We start from the raw sequence: 23,000 nt of genomic DNA on the forward strand, positions 1-23,000 counted from the left end.
CCTCTTATGACAGTAATAACACTGACGCTCTTCTTCCTTCGGACTGGGATTCCTAGGAGGATTAGTCCGAGGTAGGTTTACGCGACGGGCACTGTCTACAACCTGAGGAAACGCGGGTTTGTGAATCAGCATATACTCATCTGCTAATGTAGCCGCAGCAGATAATGTTAACACCTTTTGTTCATTTAATTACATCACTATGCGTTCGGGTAGGCAGCGTTTAAGCTCCTCTATTAAACAAAGTTCTCTAAGTGAACTGAACTCAGCTACATTAGATGACGCAAGCCACCGATCAAAGAGAATTGTTTTCTCTCGGGCAAACTCTGTGTAACTTTGCGTAGCCGGCTTCTTATGTGACCGAAACTTTTGTCTGTAAGCTTCGGGCACTAACTCATAAATTCGCAAAATTGCTGACTTAACTGTTTCATAGTCTGCACTGTCCTCTGTAGAAAGAGCAGCTATAGCCTCCTGAGCTTCTCCCTGTAGCTTACACTGCAACAACAACGACCAAACCTCAAGCGGCCATTTTAATGCTAAAGCTATTCGTTCAAAAACTTGGAAGTAAGAGTCCACTTCAGCCTCTCGGAACAACGGCAAAGTAATATATATATTTGCTGACATCAAATCCGGGACTTACAGAGTCCAATTTGGATGAGTAGGGGAGAGAAGTTGTACCACCAGAACCCGCAGCCCCACCAGCCATAGCTGCGTTGGCGCTTTCTAGCTCCAACTTCCGCAGTCTCACCACCTGGTCAGCCTCAATCTCCATTCTCCTCACTTCGAGTTGGAGTTGCCTCTGACGTTCTCTGTCCTGTGCTTCATACTGGAGACGGGCAAGGCGTACCTTGAGCCGCGCTTCTCCTAGCGATCGAGCACTGCTGGCAGAGGACGGATCAAACCTGGGCAGCGTGAACGGCGTTGCCGGCCTTTCACCTACTTTGTCTGAGTCCGGTACGTCCGTGGCATTGTCAGGGGTAGGCGTGACCTCCCCTTTGGCAGCTGAACCAGCAACTGGGAACCTGGGCTCTTTCTCGGGCGGTTCTGGCACTACAAGTATCCCCCTCTCAACTAATGCTAACCATAGCATAGGCTTCAACTCCTTTTTAAGAATGGTTTTGGGAACCGAGATGCTAAAGTGGGCTGCTATCTGGAGCAACTCGTCTTTCCGACACAGCTCAAATTTCTCTACTGAGAGCTGTTTTAGAAAGACCTCAATCTCAAAACGTGCAGCGGCCATGATTCCCTGAATCAGGCAAGCTGTACCTCGTTACCGTCAAGCTAGTCACTCAACTGTTACCAAGAACCAATTAATGCCAATTGGGATTCCTCTAGAAGGAGGATCCCGGACGAGCCCCCATATATGTTACGACCCCCCTGTTGGTCTAGGGGTGTGGGGGGCCATAAACATATAGGCACAACTGGTAGATCTTAAACAAGGTAACGTTTATTGGTAACATGAGATGTAGACAGGTAACAAAAAGAACAATAGGAGGGTGGACGAGGGTGCTGCGAAAATAACAAACCAAGTTAAAATAAAAAGGTCCTCAAAAGGACAGCCGTGACAATATTGTGTAATGAATGAAAATAAATAGGCCTACTAGGATCCTCTCTACTTTGACATTTAAGATTAGCTTGTTTGATCCACCTTCATACACATGTGACATTACTGTACAACTTGAGAAAGGTGAGTTGTTTTCTGCTCCAGCCTGCCTAAAAGAAAAGCGTTTTTGGGATTAAATGGACTTTATTAGCTGCTGCAGTGCAGGATGAACTCAGAATAGACCCATTTCTCACCTTATTATTCTAAATCATGCAACGAAGAAGAAGAAATGCATAATAAATCCTGGGACAAAATCTGTCCACAAATACTGTACAGCATGTAGTCTGATGAACAAGACTTGTGTTATAGCTGACTTGGGCAGTGAAATGTTTAATTTTTTTAATTCATGTGGTCATAGTTGTCCACAACTCAAATCAGAATATAAGAAGAAATGTTTTATACCACCTCAAGAAGGCTTCCTATCAGAAAGGTAGGAAGGTATTTCAAATGTACAACTGCAGTACTTAAATCTAAGTAAAGTAATTTCCCTGACATTTTTGTGTTACTTTACTTTTAATAGACGCATGTAACAGGTTTTATACTTCCTGTGAGTATAATCCAATCAATCTTATTTTCATACTGTATATCCGATGTGTAATTTGATAAATTGTGTTGTATGTCGTGCTCGCATCTCAGAGAAGACTCTGACTGCAACATGCGTCTTTGTAAAGAGAGAAACGGACAGAAAAAGTCTCTAACTCTGCCTGTCAGCTCGCTCTGCTCCGTTAAAACTGAATTTACCATACAGAATTGAATACGAGTGCACTCCAGATTTAGCTGCAGCCAGCTGACCGTGTGCTTCTCCCTATACCGCAGTTCTGTGTCCATGCATGCAGCAAACTGTCTGTCGGAGCGTCTACGTGAAAAGAGAAGGAAGACATTGCTGGTAGTATTGTCTTCAGAGTTGTTAAACACCTCAGCGCACTGAAGGAAGCCATCTGACTGTGTGAGGGGCAAGATCGTTGATGTCTGCAGGCAGAGTAGGAGCTCTCCTGTCTGACTGGTCCACCAATAGCAGAGAAGATGACCCCTTGAGACACAGCCCCTCCTCATTTGCATAATGAGGCAGAAATGCATACAGAAATTTAAAAAGGACAGGCAGAAATAAATACCATGGGTGAAAATAAATAAGGTAAATAAATACAAAGGAAGAATAAAACAGACAAAAATATTAAAACACACACATAAATAAATACATTAAAAAAATTAGTAATAAATAAAGTTGAATAAACAAATAAGGTAATTATAACAAAGGTGAATAAGTAAAGGCACTAATTAAAATATAACATTTATGTCTCCTTGTATAATTTAATTACTACCTACATTTATTTATTTACTTTATTTTTTGTGTATTTAATTGGATGCTTATTTATTTATTGAGCATTTATTTATTTCTGTATTTATTTCTGGCTGTGTCAGGATCGGTCCTCCATAACGGGGTGGGAGAGTTATCAAGCAAGTAAAGTTTGGTTCAGATGTGAGCATGTACACTGAAGTTACAACAACTTCCTGTGTCATGGCGAAGACTTGATCTCTGACGCCACGCCACGGACACACCCATTGACGAAAACTCGCAAATAGCACAACTTTTCATCTTCAATGCCTTTAGAAGGCACAGCACAAATTTGAAGTCGGTCGGACTAAATCCCTAGGAGGAGTTCGTTAAAGTACGAAGTGTGTAAATCATCCAAAATTTGACGTAAAATTCAAAATGGCCGACTTCCTGTTGATTTTAGGGCATCGCTCCAAGAGGCTTTTTTGTGCGTCTGGACAAGATACACGTACCACAGAAAATTCGTGCACGTAGGTGAAACGTGCGGCGGGGGCTGCTTCGTTAAAAGTCACTTCCTGTTGCCAGCAGGTGGCGCTATGACTGTGGGTGAATATCAGCATGAACATGTGTTCAGGGCGGGACTCTCATCCTACATGTACAGTTTGGTCCAGATGTGAGCATGTACACTGAAGCTACGACAACTTCCGTGTCATGGCGAAGAGTTGATCTTTGACGCCACGCCACGGACACGCCCATTGACGAAAACTTGCAAATAGCACAACTTTTCATCGTCAATGCCTTTAGAAGGCACAGCAGAAATTTGACGTCGATCCGACTAAATCCCTAGGAGGAGTTCGTTAAAGTACGAAGTGTGTAAATCATCCAAAAATGGCCATAAAATTCAAAATGGCCGACTTCCTGTTGACTTTAGGCTATGGGTTCTTGAGGCTTTTTTGTGCGTCTTGATACGATACATGTCCCCAGAAAATTTCGTACATGTAGGTTGAACGTGAACGAGGGGCTAATCATTTCCAATTTTCTAGGTGGCGCTAGCGAGTCATTTTGCCACGCCCATGTGCGAAACTTGTAGAATACGAAATTTTTCACCGGTTCTGACATGTTTGCAAATTTTGGTGAGTTTTCGAGTATGTTTAGGCCATGTCATTTGGGCCTACTTTGCAGAAAAAAAAAAAATATATATATATATATATATAATCCGAGCAAATTCAATAGGGACCTCGCACGGTCGTGCTCGGGCCCTAATTAAAGCTGCAAGCAGCGTTGGGCGGGCCCTCGCACTTGTAAGCGCGTCCGCATGTGAGCCGGCCGAGTTGCATATTCTGGAGCTCTGCCGGTGCGGCTGTGAATTTCCTACGCGGTTATGTCGCAGCATGAAGGTGCTATATGTCACTTCCTGTGTCCCCTATGTGGAGCTACATAGCACTTGCCGCTATGAATATAAATCGGTATTGACGTGTAGATGTCTGGGGGTCAGAGAGTTATCAAGCACGTAAAGTTTGGTTCAGATGTGAGCATGTACACTGAACAATAATGTACCCAAACAATAAAATAAATTCCTTTTATATTTCCCTGCCTTGTTGTTTATGTGTACATACAGAGGAAGAATGTGAGAACAGCACACATTTCATCGTTACTGTGTGCTGTACCGCAGTTCTGTGTCCATGCATGCAGCAAACTGAAAGCACTGTCTGTCGGAGCGTCTACGTGAAAAGAGAAGGAAGACATTGCTGGTAGTATTGTCTTCAGAGTTGTTAAACACCTCAGCGCACTGAAGGAAGCCATCTGACTGTGTGAGGGGCAAGATCGTTGATGTCTGCAGGCAGAGTAGGCCTAGAGCTCTCCTGTCTGACTGGTCCACCAATAGCAGAGAAGATGACCCCTTGAGACACAGCCCCTCCTCATTTGCATAATGAGGCAGAAATGCATACAGAAATTTAAAAAGGACAGGCAGAAATAAATACCATGGGTGAAAATAAATAAGGTAGAAAAATACAAAGGAAGAATAAAACAGACAAAAATATTAAAACACACAAATAAATATATTAAAAAAATTAGTAATAAATAAAGTTGAAGATTATAAGGGAGAATAAATAAATGAGGTAATTATAACAAGGTGAATAAGTAAAGGCACTAATTAAAATATATACATTTATGTCTCCTTGTATAATTTAATTAATACCAACATTTATTTATTTACTTTATTTTTTTGTGTATTTAATTGGAAGCTTATTTATTTATTGAGCATTTATTTATTTCTGTATTTATTTCTGACTGTGTCAGGATCGGTCCTCCATAACGGGGTGGGAGAGTTATCAAGCACGTAAAGTTTGGTTCAGATGTGAGCATGTACACTGAAGTTACGACAACTTCCGTGTCATGGCGAGGAGCTGATCTTTGACGCCACGCCACGGACACGCCCATTGACGAAAACTTGCAAATAGCACAACTTTTCATCTTCAATGCCTTTAGAAGGCACAGCAGAAATTTGAGGTCGGTCGGACTAAATCCCTAGGAGGAGTTCGTTAAAGTAGGAAGTGTGTAAATCATCCAAAATTTGACGTAAAATTCAAAATGGCCGAGTTCCTGTTGGGTTTAGGCTATGGCTCCAAGAGACTTTTTTGTGCGTCTGGACAAGATACACGTACCACAGAAAATTCGTGCACGTAGGTGAAACGTGCGGCGGGGGCTGCTTCGTTAAAGGTCACTTCCTGTTGCCAGCAGGTGGCGCTATGACTGTGGGTGAATGTCGGCATGTACATGTGTTCAGGGCGGGACTCTCATCCTACATGTACAGTTTGGTCCAGATGTGAGCATGTACACTGAAGCTACGACAACTTCCGTGTCATGGCGAAGAGTTGATCTTTGACGCCACGCCACGGACACGCCCATTGACGAAAACTTGCAAATAGCACAACTTTTCATCTTCAATGCCTTTAGAAGGCACAGCACAAATTTGAGGTCGGTCGGACTAAATCCCTAGGAGGAGTTCGTTAAAGTAGGAAGTGTGTAAATCATCCAAAATTTGACGTAAAATTCAAAATGGCCGACTTCCTGTTGGGTTTAGGCTATGGCTCCAAGAGACTTTTTGTGCGTCTGGACAAGATACACGTACCACAGAAAATTCGTGCACGTAGGTGAAACGTGCGGCGGGGGCTGCTTCGTTAAAGGTCACTTTCTGTTGCCAGCAGGTGGCGCTATGACTGTGGGTGAATGTCGGCATGTACATGTGTTCAGGGCGGGACTCTCATCCTACATGTACAGTTTGGTCCAGATGTGAGCATGTACACTGAAGTTACGACAACTTCCTGTTTCATGGCGAATCATCGACGCCACGGACACGCCCATTGACGAAAACTCGCAAATAGCACAACTTTTCATCGTCAATGCCTTTAGAAGGCACAGCAGAAATTTGACGTCGATCCGACTAAATCCCTAGGAGGAGTTCGTTAAAGTACGAAGTGTGTAAATCATCCAAAAATGGCCATAAAATTCAAAATGGCCGACTTCCTGTTTACTTTAGGCTATGGGTTCTTGAGGCTTTTTTGTGCGTCTTGATATGATATATGTCTCCAGAAAATTTCGTACATGTAGGTTGAACGTGAACGAGGGGCTAATCATTTCCAATTTTCTAGGTGGCGCTAGCGAGTCATTTTGCCACGCCCATGTGCGAAACTTGTAGAATACGAAATTTTTCACCGGTTCTGACATGTTTGCAAATTTTGGTGAGTTTTCGAGTATGTTTAGGCCATGTCATTTGGGCCTACTTTGCAGAAAAAAAAAAAAAAATATATATATATATATATATATATATATAAAATCCGAGCAAATTCTATAGGGACCTCGCACGGTCGTGCTCGGGCCCTAAATATAATCTGAGCAAATTCAATAGGGACCTCACACGGTCGTGCTCGGGCCCTAATAATCCGAGCAAATTCAATAGGGACCTCACACGGTCGTGCTCGGGCCCTAAATATAATCCGAGCAAATTCAATAGGGACCTCACACGGTCGTGCTCGGGCCCTAAATATAATCCGAGCAAATTCAATAGGGACCTCACACGGTCGTGCTCGGGCCCTAAAAATGCCCCAGCTGGGAGGCAGCAAGGCTAGCAGTCCCAAATCAAGAAGGGCCTCCTGATACTTGCACAGCAGCTTTTAAAGCCCGCCTTCCAAGGCCAGGTGGACCTTATTCAGTAATTAGCTGGAGCACTCCCAGAACAGAACTGAAGGACAGAAAACATGGACACAGCACAGGGAAATACATACAGCTGTAACACAGGGAGGAAGCTGAAGCAGAAAGAGTTCAGTTAGAGTCCCAGAACTGAAGGCTGAGGCAGGGTGAGTGTTAATCCAACATTTTATTATGTTACTGTCAAAGTCTCTGAGGCAGTTTTCTCCCTGTGGACTGGAGAGGAAAGAAACCTTAGAGGAACTCAGCACTGTGTGTTTCTGTTTCATGTTCATATCTTGTGGTGGACTTTTTCCTGAATGTGCATTAACCCATGAGGACTCGTGTCCATGTGGGTGGAGACTGATTTTTGAGGGATAAGACTGCGTTTTAGCGTTAAAGATAGCTTTAGTTCAAGGTTAGAATAAGGAGCTGTGGGAGGTTTTATTTTAAAGAGGTCCCTAATGTCTGTGTGTTACTTCCTGTTCTCTGTCTGCTCAAATTCAAACTGCATGTTTGAACACACATTAACTGAAAGAAAAAGAGAGGACGTATTTTTTGTCATAGTTTGGGCTCTTTAGACACATCAGGGACACATATTTAGGTTGGAAAGACATGAAAAGGTGCGTTTTGCAAATTTAGGGACCTTTAAAGAAAAGTGAGCAGGTGGAGTTCAGGCTGGTTTTATTAAACTGTGTGTTTGTGTGTGTGACCTGTTTCCTGATTCTTGTGTTCTGAGTCACAGTCAGTTTTACTGTTTTACCTCTCAGACTGACTGAAGTCCAGAAGATGATGAAGAGGAGGACAGAGGAAGAGGAGGACGGAGCAGAGTCCTCAGGATCCAGCTGTCTGTCTATGAAGAGTGACTGGTCCAGTGATCAACCTCCATTCTTCAGTCCTGAACCTGGACCCTCAGACTCAAAGTAAGAGAACTGATACCAACTCCTTTATAGGACTCATGTTCAGTTTCCTCTGACAAAGCTAAAAACTATTTGTGCCACAAAGAGAAATCATTGGTCCGTCTTCCTCTTAGTCTCTGTGAGCTGTCAGTCACCTGGAGAAGCTGGAATCTGATCTGAGAGACTAATAGAAACTTTTAAACCTCCTAATTTTCACCAGCAGCAGCAGTTTGTGTGTTTGGAGCTTCATAAATGGATTCATCAGATGATTTATCAAAGATTCATGTGATATGAAGAAAAACATCTTGGTGTTTGCAGAGTTCAGTCCAACAGACAGAGAGCAGAGTCTGCAGCATCCAGCTGTCTGTCTATGAAGAGTGACCGGTCCAGTGATCAACCTCCATTCTTCAGTCCTGAACCTGGACCCTCAGACTCAAAGTAAGAGACTGTTTTTACTGTAAACTGACCTGATGGAAGATGATGCATTGAGGATGAAGACAAAATGTTCTGCTAACAGATTTATATTCCTGATGCAGAACTATTAGTGCAGATACTGTTTCAAACTAAGATGGATCTGATTTGATTTCTGGAGCAAAACACCTGAGAACCTCCATTTCAGAATTTACACTTCAAGAACATCTTCATATATTTTTGCCCTCACGTTGACGTCACTGTAAAGATTTAGAAGGATTCAGAATCTGAAAGAATCTGCTTCAAATGTGTCCTTCATTTTCTCCTATTTGTCCTCTAAACACTGAGCTGTTTGGATCTTCCTCAGATCAGCTGTTCTGATCCACCAGATGCATCTTGAATCACTTCAGATCATAATTGTGCAACATGTGGTGAAAAAGCATTTGTAGTTCAGCTTTGCTCACCTTGATGAACACTTTGCTTTGAATCATTAGTAAGTGGAGCTTTGAGCTCAGATTCTCTCCACCATATATTGTTCCTAAAGGTGAAGAACAAACATCCACGGGCAGCACTGATGGAAAAGTTAGCAGTGGATGGAAAAAGGGCAGAAAATTGGACCACTTCTCTTTTTACAATATTTGAATAGTTTTCATGTGATAGTTGACAGTAGAGAGTGACAGGAAACAGAATGACATCCAAACAAGGCTCCGTGTGGACTTGAACCTGTGACACCGCTGTTACATGCTGTGTGTTTAGACCACTTCTAAGCTCAGTTCAAAGCTAACTAACTCAAGCTAAGCTGCCCAGAGTGACTGTAAAACAGTGAAGGACATAATCAGCTCTCTTTAATGGAGGCTTTTACTGTGAAGGAGCTGCAGGAAGTGTTGAGTTTGTGTTAATAACAAACTGCAGGCAGATCACTAAATGTTTAATCAGACAGTCAGACAGGAAAAGCAGTTAATTAGTGTTTCTGAGAGCAGGAGAGCTGAAATAAAAGGAACAATCATCTTCATTACTGACTGAAAGCTGAATTCAAACAGAAAAGTAACGACACTTTTACTCTGTGACCATCTGAGCTTCTACACAGTGTCGGACACATCTGGAGATTTTTCAACAACAAGCAACAAATCATTTTAGTTCTAAAGAAATGTCTTCACAGAGAGAGGAAGAGGAGTCCTGTTCCTGTGGAGGAGCAGCCGTCCTGCTGTGCTTCGTGTCAGGACGTCCTGAAGGATCCAGTCTCTACCAGCTGTGGACACTGGTTCTGCAGACGGTGCATCACCTCATACTGGGACCAGTCTGCTTCATCGGGACACTCCTCCTGTCCCCAGTGTGGAGACAGATCCAGAACCAGAGCTGGACTGCAGACAGCCAGTCAGAGCAGCTCTGTACAAAGTAAGACTGGACATCTGTCTGCTTCTTCAGATATTCTGATATTGATGGTTTTTATATTAGTAATGAAAATAATCAGCACATATTCTTTGTTTTATCTCACATTGTTTCTCTTCTTTAGTGAGAGGTGGTCTGCAGGAGGGTTTAGATGAACATAAGATCAGTCTGAGGAGGAGATGTGAACGTGTGACTGAAGGAAGTGATGAAACAGGAAGTGGAACCCTCCTCAACAGGATCTACACTGAGCTCTACATCACAGAGGGACAGAGTGAAGAGGTTAATACCCAGCATGAGGTGAGGCAGCTTGAGACAGCTTCCAAGAAGAAGACCCTCCATGACACTCCAATCAGGTGCCAGGACATCTTTAAAGCCTTACCTGGCCAACAGAGAGCCATCAGAGTGGTTCTGACCAACGGCGTCGCTGGCGTTGGAAAAACCTTCTCGGTGCAGAAGTTCACTCTGGACTGGGCAGAGGGCTCGGAAAACCAAGATGTCGGTCTGCTGGTTCTGCTCTCGTTCAGGGAGCTGAACTTGATCAAAGATGAGCGGCACAGTCTCCTCACGCTGCTCCATGTTTTCCATCCAACATTACAGAAGGTCCCAGCAGAGAAGCTCGCCGTCTGGAAACTGTTGTTCATCTTTGACGGCCTGGATGAAAGCAGACTTTCATTGGATTTCCACAACAGTGAGGTTGTGTCTGATGTCACACAGAAGTCATCAGTCAACCTGCTGCTGACAAACCTCATCGAGGGGAATCTGCTTCCCTCGGCTCTCGTCTGGATAACTTCCCGACCTGCGGCGGCCAATCAGATCCCTCCTTCGTGTGTGCAGGGTAACGGAAGTACGAGGCTTCACTGACGCCCAGAAGGAGGAGTACTTCAGGAGGAGAGTCAGTGATGAAGAGCTGTCCAGCAGAATCATCTCACACATCAAGACCTCCAGGAGCCTCCACATCATGTGTCTAATCCCAGTCTTCTGCTGGATCACTGCTACAGTTCTGGAGCACATGTTGACTACAGAGCAGAGAGGAGAGCTGCCCAAGACCCTGACTGACCTGTACTCACACTTCCTGCTGGTTCAGATAAAGAGGAAGAAGCAGAAGTACGATGAGGGACATGAGACGAGTCCACAGGAGCTGACGGAGGCTGACAGGGAGGTTCTTCTGAAGCTGGGGAGGCTGGCGTTTGAACAGCTGGAGAAAGGAAACATCATGTTCTACCAAGAAGACCTGGAGCAGTGTGGTCTTGATGTCACAGAGGCCTCGGTGTACTCAGGAGTTTGTACAGAGATCTTCAAAAGAGAGAGTGTGATCTTCCAGAAAACAGTCTACTGCTTTGTTCATCTGAGCGTTCAGGAGTTTCTGGCTGCAGTCTACATGTTCCACTGTTACACCAGCAGGAACTCAGAGGTACTGGAGGACTTCCTGGGAAGACTGGGATGACTGATGACGACAATTACCATGATCCCTGGATGTCTTCCTGAGGAGAGCCATGCAGAAATCCCTCGACAGTAAAAATGGCCACCTGGACCTGTTTGTTCGCTTCCTTCATGGCCTCTCTCTGGAGTCCAACCAGAGACTCTTAGGAGGTCTGCTGGGTCAGACAACAGTCCAGAAATCATCCAGAGAGCCATCAACAACCTGAAGGAGATGAACAGTGATGAGATCTCTCCTGACAGAAGCATCAACATCTTCCACTGTCTGACGGAGATGAACGACCACTCAGTACATCAGGAGATCCAAGAGTTCCTGAAGTCAGAGAACAGATCAGAGAAGGAACTCTCTGTGATCCACTGCTCAGCTCTGGCCTACATGCTGCAGATGTCAGAGGAGGTTCTGGATGAGTTGGACCTGGAGAAGTACAACACATCAGAGGAGGGACGAGTGAGACTGATTCCAGCTGTGAGGAACTGCAGAAAGTTTCGGTAAGTCCAGATGTGATTATCAACACTGTAAAGCTGAAGCATCAGTATTACAGTAAAGATACACACTTTACACACTCGCTCAATATAAAACCTCCACACTATAAAAGTTTCCTAAACTAGTCTTAAAGCTGCTGATTGAAATAATTCTACATGTGTTAAACTCCAAATGTCTCCAAACATCATTTCTGTGTTTCTATCCATCAAGTTAGTGACACAAGTATCTTCTATCATCTTCTATCTTTCTTTGGGTGATGGAGGCTTGATACAAATCCAGCAGGAAAACTTGAGGATTAAGAGTTTGTGCTGAAAATGTTTTGACAGTCGTCATTTTATCACAGCAGTCTTTTTATTTTTCCACTGTTCCAGTGTCTGCACTCTGTTCCTATACTGTGTCTGTTTCTTGTTCTTCTATGCAGACACACAGACATGTCGTATCTGTGATCTGCTGGAGCTAACGGCACTTGAAGGGTTTTCATTATATTCTCTGCAGTTTCTGAGCTATTTCATATGAAGGACTGTTCTGGTTATACAATATCTATAATTATTGTTTGATTTGAGAGGATGTGAGGGGAGGCCATCCTCCCTCTTGAAGAGAAACAGAACATCCCCCTCTCCATCCTCGTTAAATAAAAGGTGCCACTTTACATAGTTTAGTTCCAACAATGAATGTCTCTTCATGTGTTTTGCTGCATTATCAATGAGTTTGATTTAGAAACAGTAAGGAAGCTCTCTCTCTGGTAGGATTTGAATGGACAGTCTTTGTGTATTTAGCAGCTGGTTTCCTCAGACAGCAGCTCATTACACAGTCAGCTGCTGGGACGGCCTCCAGGTTCATTCTGCCAGTGAAGGAGAGCTCAGCAGCTTCAGTTCAGTGGAGGGATTTTATCATCATCGAGCTCAGAGAAGAAATGATGCTGTTAAACAGCTGAACTCCACTTGAGAACAACTTTTACCTATAACATGTTAATAATAACATGTTAATATCTTCAGTACTAATTATACTATCAATGCAATAGATGTCATTACATGAATTTAATGGGAGATGAAAAGCAGATGCAGTGACATAATAAGATAAACACACACAAGCACATGACTGAGGTAAATCCATACGAGTGCAGTTCAACCTGCAGTGATTTTACAGCTCAGTGAACATCACGTTAAAATAAAGTTTAATAAACACAAATCACAGCACCTGTTAATCACAATATGACATGTTCACATTACAGTCAGACACTTTTGTCTAAAGCAGTAATAATGTGCTTCATCATGTTGACACTTTGACATGTGGACAGGAGGAGCTCAAGTTTCAAACCACAAACCTTGTGATCAATGGCTGAGCAGCTGAGCTGCAGCCGCTCATGTTAATGTGCTTTGTGATGCAAAATGAACTGTGCCTTTGTTTGTTTTTAGAACAAAGTGTCAGATTTTATTATACTTTAAGTTTTATATTCTGTCATCACAGACTTTCTGGCTGTAAACTCTCAGAGACTCACTGTGAAGTCGTGGCCTCAGCTCTGAAGTCCAATCCCTCCCATCTGAGAGAGCTGGACCTGAGTTACAACGTGCTACAGGATTCAGGAGTGAAGCTGCTGTCTGCTGGACTGGAGAGTCCACACTGTAGACTGGAGACTCTGAGGTCAGTTCATGTATTTTCTTGTCCTAATTTAATCCATAACAGAAGTTTCCTTCTGCGTTTGTCTGAGCACAAATCACAACAACTCTTTTTTTTTTTTTTTGTCAGTCTGAACAGTTTCCACATTTAGTCTGAACTCAAACTGGATTCATGTTATTAAGGAAACTGTAGGATTTATCCTCAATGTGCTGTGAAATTAAATCTAATGTTTATCATTTTTGTTACAAGTTAGACACGTGTATATATAAAAATTAAAAGAAGTTCAACACATTTTCAGGAATAATGTTCTTTTATACAAAACCTTTAGAATACAGTGTTTTACAGGAAGTAATTCATTTATACATAGCAGCTCAAAAACACACACAGAGTGTAAAACATATTTCCAGATGCAGCTGTTTGAAGTATCGTGTCTGATCTGTTACCTTGATAGGGATGCACCTAACAATTAAAACTGATTCATCTAACAACTAATTTATTTGTTATTCTAGAGATTATTTTTTGTATTACAATTAAAATAAATATCAAAACCTGTCTCAATAATAATTCAATATTTTATTCAATCATTCTGAAAAAGAGAGTCATAAAGCATTATAATAATGATAATAGGAGTTAAAAAGAGTCTTTTTCCACATCCAGGGCTCGACATTAACTGCGGCCCGATGTAAAAAGTACCGTCGGGACAGCTGAACTAGCAACTCACTGGCCCGTCGAAACAAAAAATTAGTAGGCCTATTATAAAAATGAAAACAAAAAAATCGCATTATAAACTCAACATCCTGCAGCTGTTTTGCAGCTCATGGCGCACCGTTGGCCAATCAAGAGTTGTAGTGACGAGTGGTTTTCAAAAGTTATTTCTCTAATCTCAATCAAGCGGCAAAGTAAAGTGAAACCATGCAGACGGAACTTAAACCTGCATCCTCTCTAACGGCCAGCAGGGGGCGAGTCCGCCGGTTTCAGTCCGGTTCCATTAGAGTTAATGTTGCTACTTCCCAGCTGATTTATTCCCTCAGTAAACTCTTTCATAATGAGTTTCTGGTCTCAGTCGCTAGTTTAAAGTCTTCTCCAACACAGCATGATGTTCATTTAGTAAATTATGGTCCCATTTAGGGGGAAATAGAGCCGAATGCAGCGAATGCTTTAGAGCAGATTACCTTGTGATCGCCATGGTAGCGACCTGTCAATCAGGATAGAGGCGACTTGTATCTGCTGCTGTCGGGTCAGAAATAAGGACCTGCCGGGCCAGTGGAAGACCTGGTCCCTACCCTAACCAACGTATTAAACTCAACAAAATTACTCTTTTAGATTTCTTCTTTAGTCAAAAACTGCGTAGTCACAGACTTCACTGGAGACGGTCAAGAGTCGGTGCAAAAGAGTTTATTCCAATACAGGACAGATAAACCCAAGTAACATCCCTGCAGATCTCAGGATGGAACCTTATATTCACCTTAAACTCCACCTTATCTCCTCCTTCCAGGTGGGCGTTACACCTTAACTCCACCTACAGTGTTCGCTGACCACTCCTCTCCTTTGGTGAATTTCTTATCCTCTGCTGCCATCTAGTGACCGTTTTTATGTACTGTTTTACCAATTTAACCCTTTCACTAATGTCACAATTTCCACTTTTTAGCTATTAGTATGTGTAATTATTGTTACAATGTATCCTTCTTTATATTTTTGACATTACTGGAACAGAAATTCACCAGTATACTTCAGTCTCACCGTATTTTTTAAAAGTTATACAGGCATAATTTGACACCATTAAAACTCAAACACTTACAATTGTATTTTTTAAAAGAATTAATAAGGAATAAAATATTTAATACATGCATAACATGATTCAATAAAGAAGTACATGATTCAACAATGCCAACCATGAGGGTGCTGTGTCTACAAGTTTAGTTTCGGCAGTGCAAAGCTTGGTTTCATGCAGTACCTGGCAGTATGAGGCGCCATTAATCACAATGTGTCATGATCTCATTCTTGGCCTCAGTTTGCCAAGATCTCAGGCCTGGCGTACGTGACTTACCATACCATACCATTACTACCATTGTGTATGTTACGGTTGGCTAGGTTTTGCCTGAGCTGCCTGAGCAGCTGCTCTACTCATGTTGGCACATTGAAAAGGCACATGTTAAACAACATAAACACACATATAGTATACACATAGAGTATAGGAATAAAATATGAGTTATTATTAAACATTTAGTAGTCAAACTTTACATTGAAAGAATAACAACACCTTTACCCCGCGAGACCACAGTCATTCTTCCAATGGCTGCACTACAAACACTTCTGAGTAATTCTTGTATAAAAAGTTATACTATTTTTGCAAACCAACAAAGTGTACAAACATGTCAGTTTGTGTCAACTTAAGGAAAGAAACACCAAGGAGTTATTCAACACTGCTCTGTGTAAAGTATTTTATTAAATGTCAGCAGGAGAGAGAGCTCGTCATGTTTGAGTCTGTCACTATGTTTTGTTTTAAAACTAAATTGTTTTGTTAACCTTTTTTATTTTTTTATAATTTTCGCTGTGATTAGCCTACATTTTAATTTAGTTTTTTTATATTCAGGATGTATTTAATAAGCGATTAAACATAGTAACAGTATTTCTAAGCCTTTGGTTGTAACATTGATAAATAACTTTTGGAAGGAGGGACAGTGAAAATTGTCTTTGGGCCAGTAAGTTTCAAACCCACTGACTATCTACGTAATGTATCGTCATGTAGCTGTGGACAGGGGAGGAGTCCACTGGCTGAAATGATGCAGACTTTTTCAGGCATTTTCAGAACAACAACCTCCTGAATCACAGCAACCGCATTCCTCTTCAACAAAGAGGCAAGACATTATGGTGACTAAGAAAGAAAAGTGACCAACTCATAAACAACAGGCCAGCTAAGGCGCACACACAGTTTAATACCCACAAGCCCATCAGACATCCAACAGGTGCTCAGCGGCGACCTGTCCCTGAAGTGATGACAGCCTTTTAAACAGGAGCACGGCAGCCACACCGAATCCACTGAAAAAGTAAAGTTACTCACCTGTTTGAATCAGACGAGCCTGCATTGAGCCAAATTTTAGACAACGTCCCGTTCAAAAATCCAAACCATGTTATTTGGGAGCGACCCTCTCCTCCTGTTCTTTTCTCTCCTGTCTCTTCTTCAAACTACTCGTTGGAATAGCTGACTGCTAGCTTGCACGTGTGCTCTGCTGGTCTACTCGTCAGATTTTGGAGTCTTGTATCATCGTTATTCGTCTGAAGGTGATCTGAGAACAGTTTGTCCTACAGCCTGTAAGTGGAACAGTCTGAATGTTTACAATCTGCCCGAACACAGCGTGGAGTCAGCTGTGGCCACGGTACATGCTCAGATTAACTTGTGATCCGACAGCTGTATCTACCGTCGCTCACGTCTCAGATCACTCACTCATTTAGCAAACACACACAGACGGTGGAAGCAGGGGTGTAGAAACTAAAACCAGCTGGGAGTGGTGTAGGCCGAGGCTATACTCGTATCGTTTAATCCTATCTGTTGATCTGGTCCTTGCTAGTGAAGTAAACGGCAAATCTAAACTGTTACCATGACAACAGCAGTGCAGAAATAACTTTGAACATGGGGGCAATAAAGAACCACTTAGAAAATGGGTGAGTAAGTATTAGGTCACTGCTCCTAACAGAAAACCTGTTCCTCGTGGTGATCATCCTGATATATCGGGCTTGTGTGGGGACAAAAAGTGAACGTGCTGCCGTCTCGACAAAGAGCTCCAGGATGCTTTCACTTGTTCGTGCTCAGCAGTTGTGCTGCAGTGAAGACATTTCCAGTTTGCAGAGCTCACAGAGCAACATGTTGTTGGGTCTCTGTCTAAAATTCTTTGTGATGGTCGTTTTTTTGTTCTGCAGCTCGTTCTCCGGGTGGAATCGCTGCTTAACTGGACGCAGCACTTCACTGCGACCCGCCGACGCATGTTATGCAAATAAAGATATTTCCTAATCGATGACATCAATTTCGTGGATAATTGGGCCCAGCCCTACACCACATCATTTGATGTGACTTTGTGTTCTGACTCAGCCAGTAAACAGGAGCATAAATAATACACTACATTTGTACAGGAAGGAACTCGGTTACATTTAAGATGAAGAGAACGAGACTCTCTCTTTGCTCAGTGCACATTTGATCCAGTTAGAAGGACGACTGAGGATGAAGCTCACAGTCAGTCAGCTGTGTGTTGATGGAGATGACAGTGGTGATGAGGAGAGGCTAAATCTGTGCTTTGAAATGAGAACCAGAAGTGCTGGGACAGGTGTTAAAGAGCTGGAGTTTTGTATTTACTTATTTATTTCATGTTGAACATTTTGGAATTCTGTAGAAAACATCTGTCTTAGTATTTTTCATAGATTAAAAGAAGCAGAAGAAAATGAAAGTAACAGAAGTACCAACATGTCTGACTTGATCATTATTCCAGACTGGCCTGAGATCAGCAGCATGTTATTGGTCTGTGTTGACATGAATAGGTGTATGAATGTTGTGCTGACATTTGGATGATGTCTGTAGAAGGCTGACATTATGATGATCCACAATAACACAATGACAAAGTCCCACAAATGAGCCTCCAAAGCTCTTTGAGGCTCGGGGCTGGATGAGTCTGAGGCTGAAGGAGCTCCTGAGCTGCCTCAGCTCAGCATAGAGAGGATGATGATGATGATGATGATGTCCATGATGGTTTCCAGCTTCCCTCTCATCCTCCTCTCAGTCACTGCCTCCACACTGTCCACTTCCATCCCCACCACCAGTTTGTTGGCACCACAAGTCCCGATGCCCCCTCCCCAGCACACCACAGCAGAGAAGATGACTTTAAAAGCTTAATATAACAAGAAACATCTTCATCAAACATCAAATCCATGTTTTCACAGTATTGTGGGAGTCAGATCGTCACTGTTTAAAAGTACTCCAGTTGTTTTAGATGAGCCCAAACAAAGTGTTACCTGGATGATGACGTGCTTCATCAATACGTGACTGGACGACAGTACTCTGTGATTGGTCGATCAGCTCGCAGGTAACGTGGAGAGCTGGGAGAAGGTCTTACTTATTGCTCAGGTGAGTTTGAATCCAGCTTAACGCGATTTAGTAAAAAGTCTATTTTCTTTCATTTCTTTTTTCCTATGTGGCTCTGATGTAGAGCTCACTTATACAATCATGATCGCCGCCGTACATTAAAGATGCGACTTGAAACTCACCAGGAACATGTTTGTGAATGTGACACCAATCTGGGATGGAGGCAGTCCGCAGCTGCTGCGCACAACACGTGCACGCGTACGGCAACCAAAACCAGTAGGGCTCCAACCCCGGCAGCACAGTGCTCTGTAGAGGAGGCCAGTTTAGCGGCTGGAGAGGTGGTGGGCTGAGGCAGCGTGAAGTCTGACTCCCGCATCAATGGAGCCATTGTTATATTCTTGGACAGCACGGCCAAAGTTAGTGATGTGGTCGAAACAGGTGAAGTGTTCAAAAGATAAAGGTACTTTAGCACCAGTCCAGAGCGGCTACAAGGTATGTTTACTGCTATAGTTTGTGTCTGAGTACATTTGAGTGTATTTAGTGCAAATTTCCAACTTTCCGGTTATGTGTTAAGCTAATGCATCGTCTTATTTTCTGTCTGTAAATTTCTGTTCAGCTCTTCCGTTGGTCTGTACGTTGCTCACTGCAAGGAAGTTCAATAAAAGACAACAGAGCATCAGTCAAGGCTGACCTTTTTTCCACTGCATAGTTACATGTTGTGTGTCAGCGGAGGCAGGTTTTCATGCTCCTTAAAGACAACACTCAGGGCTGGGAGGGTTACTTTAAACATGTAATCCAATACAATTACTAATTACTTGTTTAAACATGTAATCTGATTACTTTTAGTTACTTTTGGATCACTTCAATACCAAACAGGCAACTGAAGACAAGAGAGTATCAAAGATTAAATGAAATGAAATGAAAATAAAAGCCCAGCTTGTAGAGCGGCCATTCTGTAACATTATGCAAGCACTAACGTTATACCAGGGTAAAGTTAGAAGAAGAAAACAATCAATAAATAAACCTGGACCGAGAGAAATATGTTAGCAACAGTAGCTGATTATGCATATATAATATTGTGCATTTCTTCATGTAAACAGCAAGAGTCACGTTTAATGTTCGCATTGTTTGGTGCAGTACAGTTGGTAGTTATAGGTAATTATTGTGTGTGCAGAGTTGTTATTTTACTATATTTTTAATATTAAATCATATTTAATGTGGTTTCCATAGTAACAGATCTGTTTGGCCTTTCTACCAGCAGGTGGCAGTATTTAAATGAATGTCCGGTTTGTGTCTTTGTTAACTGTTTTAAACCCAGGTTACTGATACAGATGTATTTATTGTTCTTCATTTCATTAGTTTTTTATTATTGAGGCTTTATTTGTAACCTAGCTACCATCTTCATTCACCCACAGCCCAGAGTTAAACCTGCACGCCCTTCTGTTCTAACCTGGTTCTAACACTGCTGTCAGCTTCTCAGCAGCTCTGACAACAAACTCACATCAGAAATGTCCTAATACAGATCATCTGGCCCAAAGAAGGATTTACCTCTGTGCTATATGTACTGTTTGATCATCAGGACTGATGATGAGGATGGAGTGTAGTGATTGTGGGAGAGCCGTCCTGCTTTATTTCCAGACATTTTTATGAAACACAGTCCAGATGTGCAGGTGGTGAAGATGTGCCGGGTGAGTCGAGGTGAGAAGGCAGATCTGTTTGTGACGCCGCGGCGTCTCAGTGCGCTCTGTGCGCCTGACAGCACAGTCTGCAGCAGCGCAAATAAAACTGCTGGTTTGAATGTTGAATGAACCCGTGGAGGGTTTTCCTGGACTTAGATCCGGCCTTAAAGCAGCCTGGAGGTCTTTGTACAAAGAAAGATGCAGAGCTGCAGTGGAGAATCCTTCATGGCGTTGTAGCCATGTAGTTATTAACGCTGCTGTAGAAGACAAATGTCCCTTCTGCAGTGAGAGACAGAGACGTGTTTCACTGCTTCTCAGAGTGCATTCGTCTGACAGATTTGTTGGAAAACATTTTCAGTAGATGTGGAGAAGTTTTTACGAAGCAGATTTTTATTTGTGGTTTTAGAGACACTCGCCGGAAGAAGAACAGATGTCAGCTACTGAACTTTGTTTCAGGACAGGCAAAGATGGCGGTGTATATGACCCGGAGACGGAAGGTGGAGGAAGGGTTAGATGTTGATGTGGTTCTTGTTTGTGAGAAAATGGTTCAGTCCAGACTGCTGTTAGGTTTCAGTTTTTACAGAGCTGCACATGACCTGGATACTTTTGAGCTGGTTTGGGGTTGTGGGGGGGCGTCTGCTCTGTGACAGAGGGGCAGTTAAGTTCTGAGATGTGCTGATCTAAACTTCTGATACACATGTAAACGCAAAGGTCTTTATTAATGTGATATAGGACGTTTATTTGTGATGTGCATATAGTAAAGAAATGTTGGTGTTCAAATCTCTCTCTCTGTCTCTCTCTGTCTCTGTCTTCTGTCTCTCTCTCTCTCTCTCTCTCTCTCTCTTCTCTGTCTCTCTGTCTCTCTCTGTCTCTCTCTCCTCTATCTGTATCTCTCTCTCTCTCTCTCTCTCTCTCTGTCTCTCTCTCTCTTCTCCTCTGTCTCTCTCTCTCTCTCTCTCTGTCTCTCTCTCTCTCTCTCTACCACTTTTCAACACAAAGTGAATCCCTTGCTGCTGTCAGTCATTTAAACGTTTCCATGCTCGCAGTGATGTCACAGTTAATATCGTGGGACATTTCTGCAGCAAAACAAATAAATGGAGTTAAAAACTTGACAGGTCAGACAGAGGAAACTCTGCAGAGGAAACTTTCAACTTTTAGTGTCTGAAATGTTTGGACTCTCTGATGGAGCTCAGGACTGATCAGGAGGACGGCTGCTTTACTCCAAACAGTGTCAGCAAGCTAACACGCTATTAAGAACAGTCCGTGTTGATGCAGTCTGCAAGTAGAAGGATCCGTCAGAACCAATCATCAGCCGGCAATCTGACAGCTGACTTAACGTTCATCCACAGACTTAGAAATAATAAAACAAACAGACGTAACGCTCTTCCTGATTATCAGCTTCTATTCCACGTCATGTTTTTAAAGAAATGATAATAAAATAGATAAATAATGAATAAATAAATAATCTCTATTTCAACTATCAGACAATAACAAATATTTCCATTTCTAAACTTCTACATTCTAAACCTTCTTCAGCTCTGAACAGATTATTAAACACTGAATGATTTCAAGCAGGAACATTGTCTTCTAACGTTACATCATTTTTCTTTATTCAGATTGTGGCGCTGCAGTTTGTCAGAGCAGCTATGCTTCTCTGGTCTCAGCTCTGAAGTCCAACCCCTCCCATCTGAGAGAGCTGGACCTGGTAGCAACGAGCTGCAGGATTCAGGAGTGAAGCTGCTGTGTGGTTTCTGGAGAGTCCACACTGCAGACTGGAGACTCTGAGGTCAGACACCATTTTTTCCTTCTGTGCTGAGATTAATATGATGTGAAAGTTGTGGTGACACTAAAGTGCAGACATAAGGCTGATATTATACTGATCCACACTGAGGATCTTAATGCTAAAGTCTCTTTTCTTCTCAGTGGTTTAGTCCATTGACTGTGGCAGAGCAATGTTGAGCTCCACATTTAAAATCTTAATATAACAAGAAACATCTCCACTGGATAATTCACTCTGAACCTCTTTGTTACGTCCCGGCTCGATGGGTAAGAAAGCAACATAAAGTGGATGTTTTTGGTGAAAAGGTGTTTAATTGGAAAGTGAGAGTTTAACACAAATGTAGAACCACAGAAAGGACCTTCTGGGTTCTGCTTAAACCATAAAAACAAGAGAACAAAAAGAGGTCTCCACTAAGAGAGACAGTTACCAAGCTCCACAAAATAAAGTGAAACAAAAGAAGATCTCTCTTCAGCTCCAAATGGTTTTAAAAGGCAAAACACAAAGAGAGCAGCAGCCATAACCCTAGAGAGGCTAACAGGGGAATACTAAGACAACACAAAGGGGTCAGGAGTGAAACTAAACCTTGTCCCAGTCCCACAGCTAGAATTAATAAAGAACAAACACTCCAGATCAGGGGTCGGCTAATAAGTCTGGCATCGGACCACATTTCTTTCAAGCTGTTAGATGGCGGGCCAGAAATGATTGTCCTTCAGAACTTTCAAATGTCATCTGGAGAACCGGGACAAATCCCGGAGGTTGGTAGAAGGTTGAGCGTCACGGGCCGACCCCCGTTCCCCGGGCCTGTTGGTCTATTCCAGATGAACGTCTGTCCCTTCCACTGACTGGAAAACGAGCTACAACAGAAAATGGAAAAGCAGAGTTTCACTGAAATGCAAGTAAATGTAAAAAAGTAACGACTGGCTCTGTAGTAGTACCAGCACCAGGGCCACAGACGCTGAGACCGGGCCACAGATAGTGCAGCTGAACAGTACAGGGTTCCCATACATGGATTTATTTGTGGCGGCCGCCTCAGTATCAACGCTGACCGCCACATATTGATTTTACATTTTTACTAGGCCTGTTGAAAATGGTATTTCTGCAGAGCTCTCTCTCTCTCTCTGTGTCTCTCTCTCTCTCTCTCTCTGAGTGGATGAGTGAGTGTTTTTCTAAAC

The 23,000-nt window shown here is 42.6% G+C and overlaps 1 pseudogene; it reads left to right on the forward strand.

Moving 5' to 3' along the window:
- Positions 1-21,783, forward strand: part of LOC119886767 — a 206,554-nt pseudogene extending 184,771 nt beyond the window's left edge.
- The last annotated feature ends 1,217 nt before the right edge of the window (positions 21,784-23,000 follow it).

The sequence above is a fragment of the Micropterus salmoides genome, unplaced genomic scaffold (assembly GCF_014851395.1).
Source record: "Micropterus salmoides isolate LMB-PRFRI ecotype aquatic unplaced genomic scaffold, ASM1485139v1 Ms_hic_scaffold_1, whole genome shotgun sequence".
Taxonomy (NCBI): domain Eukaryota; kingdom Metazoa; phylum Chordata; class Actinopteri; order Centrarchiformes; family Centrarchidae; genus Micropterus; species Micropterus salmoides.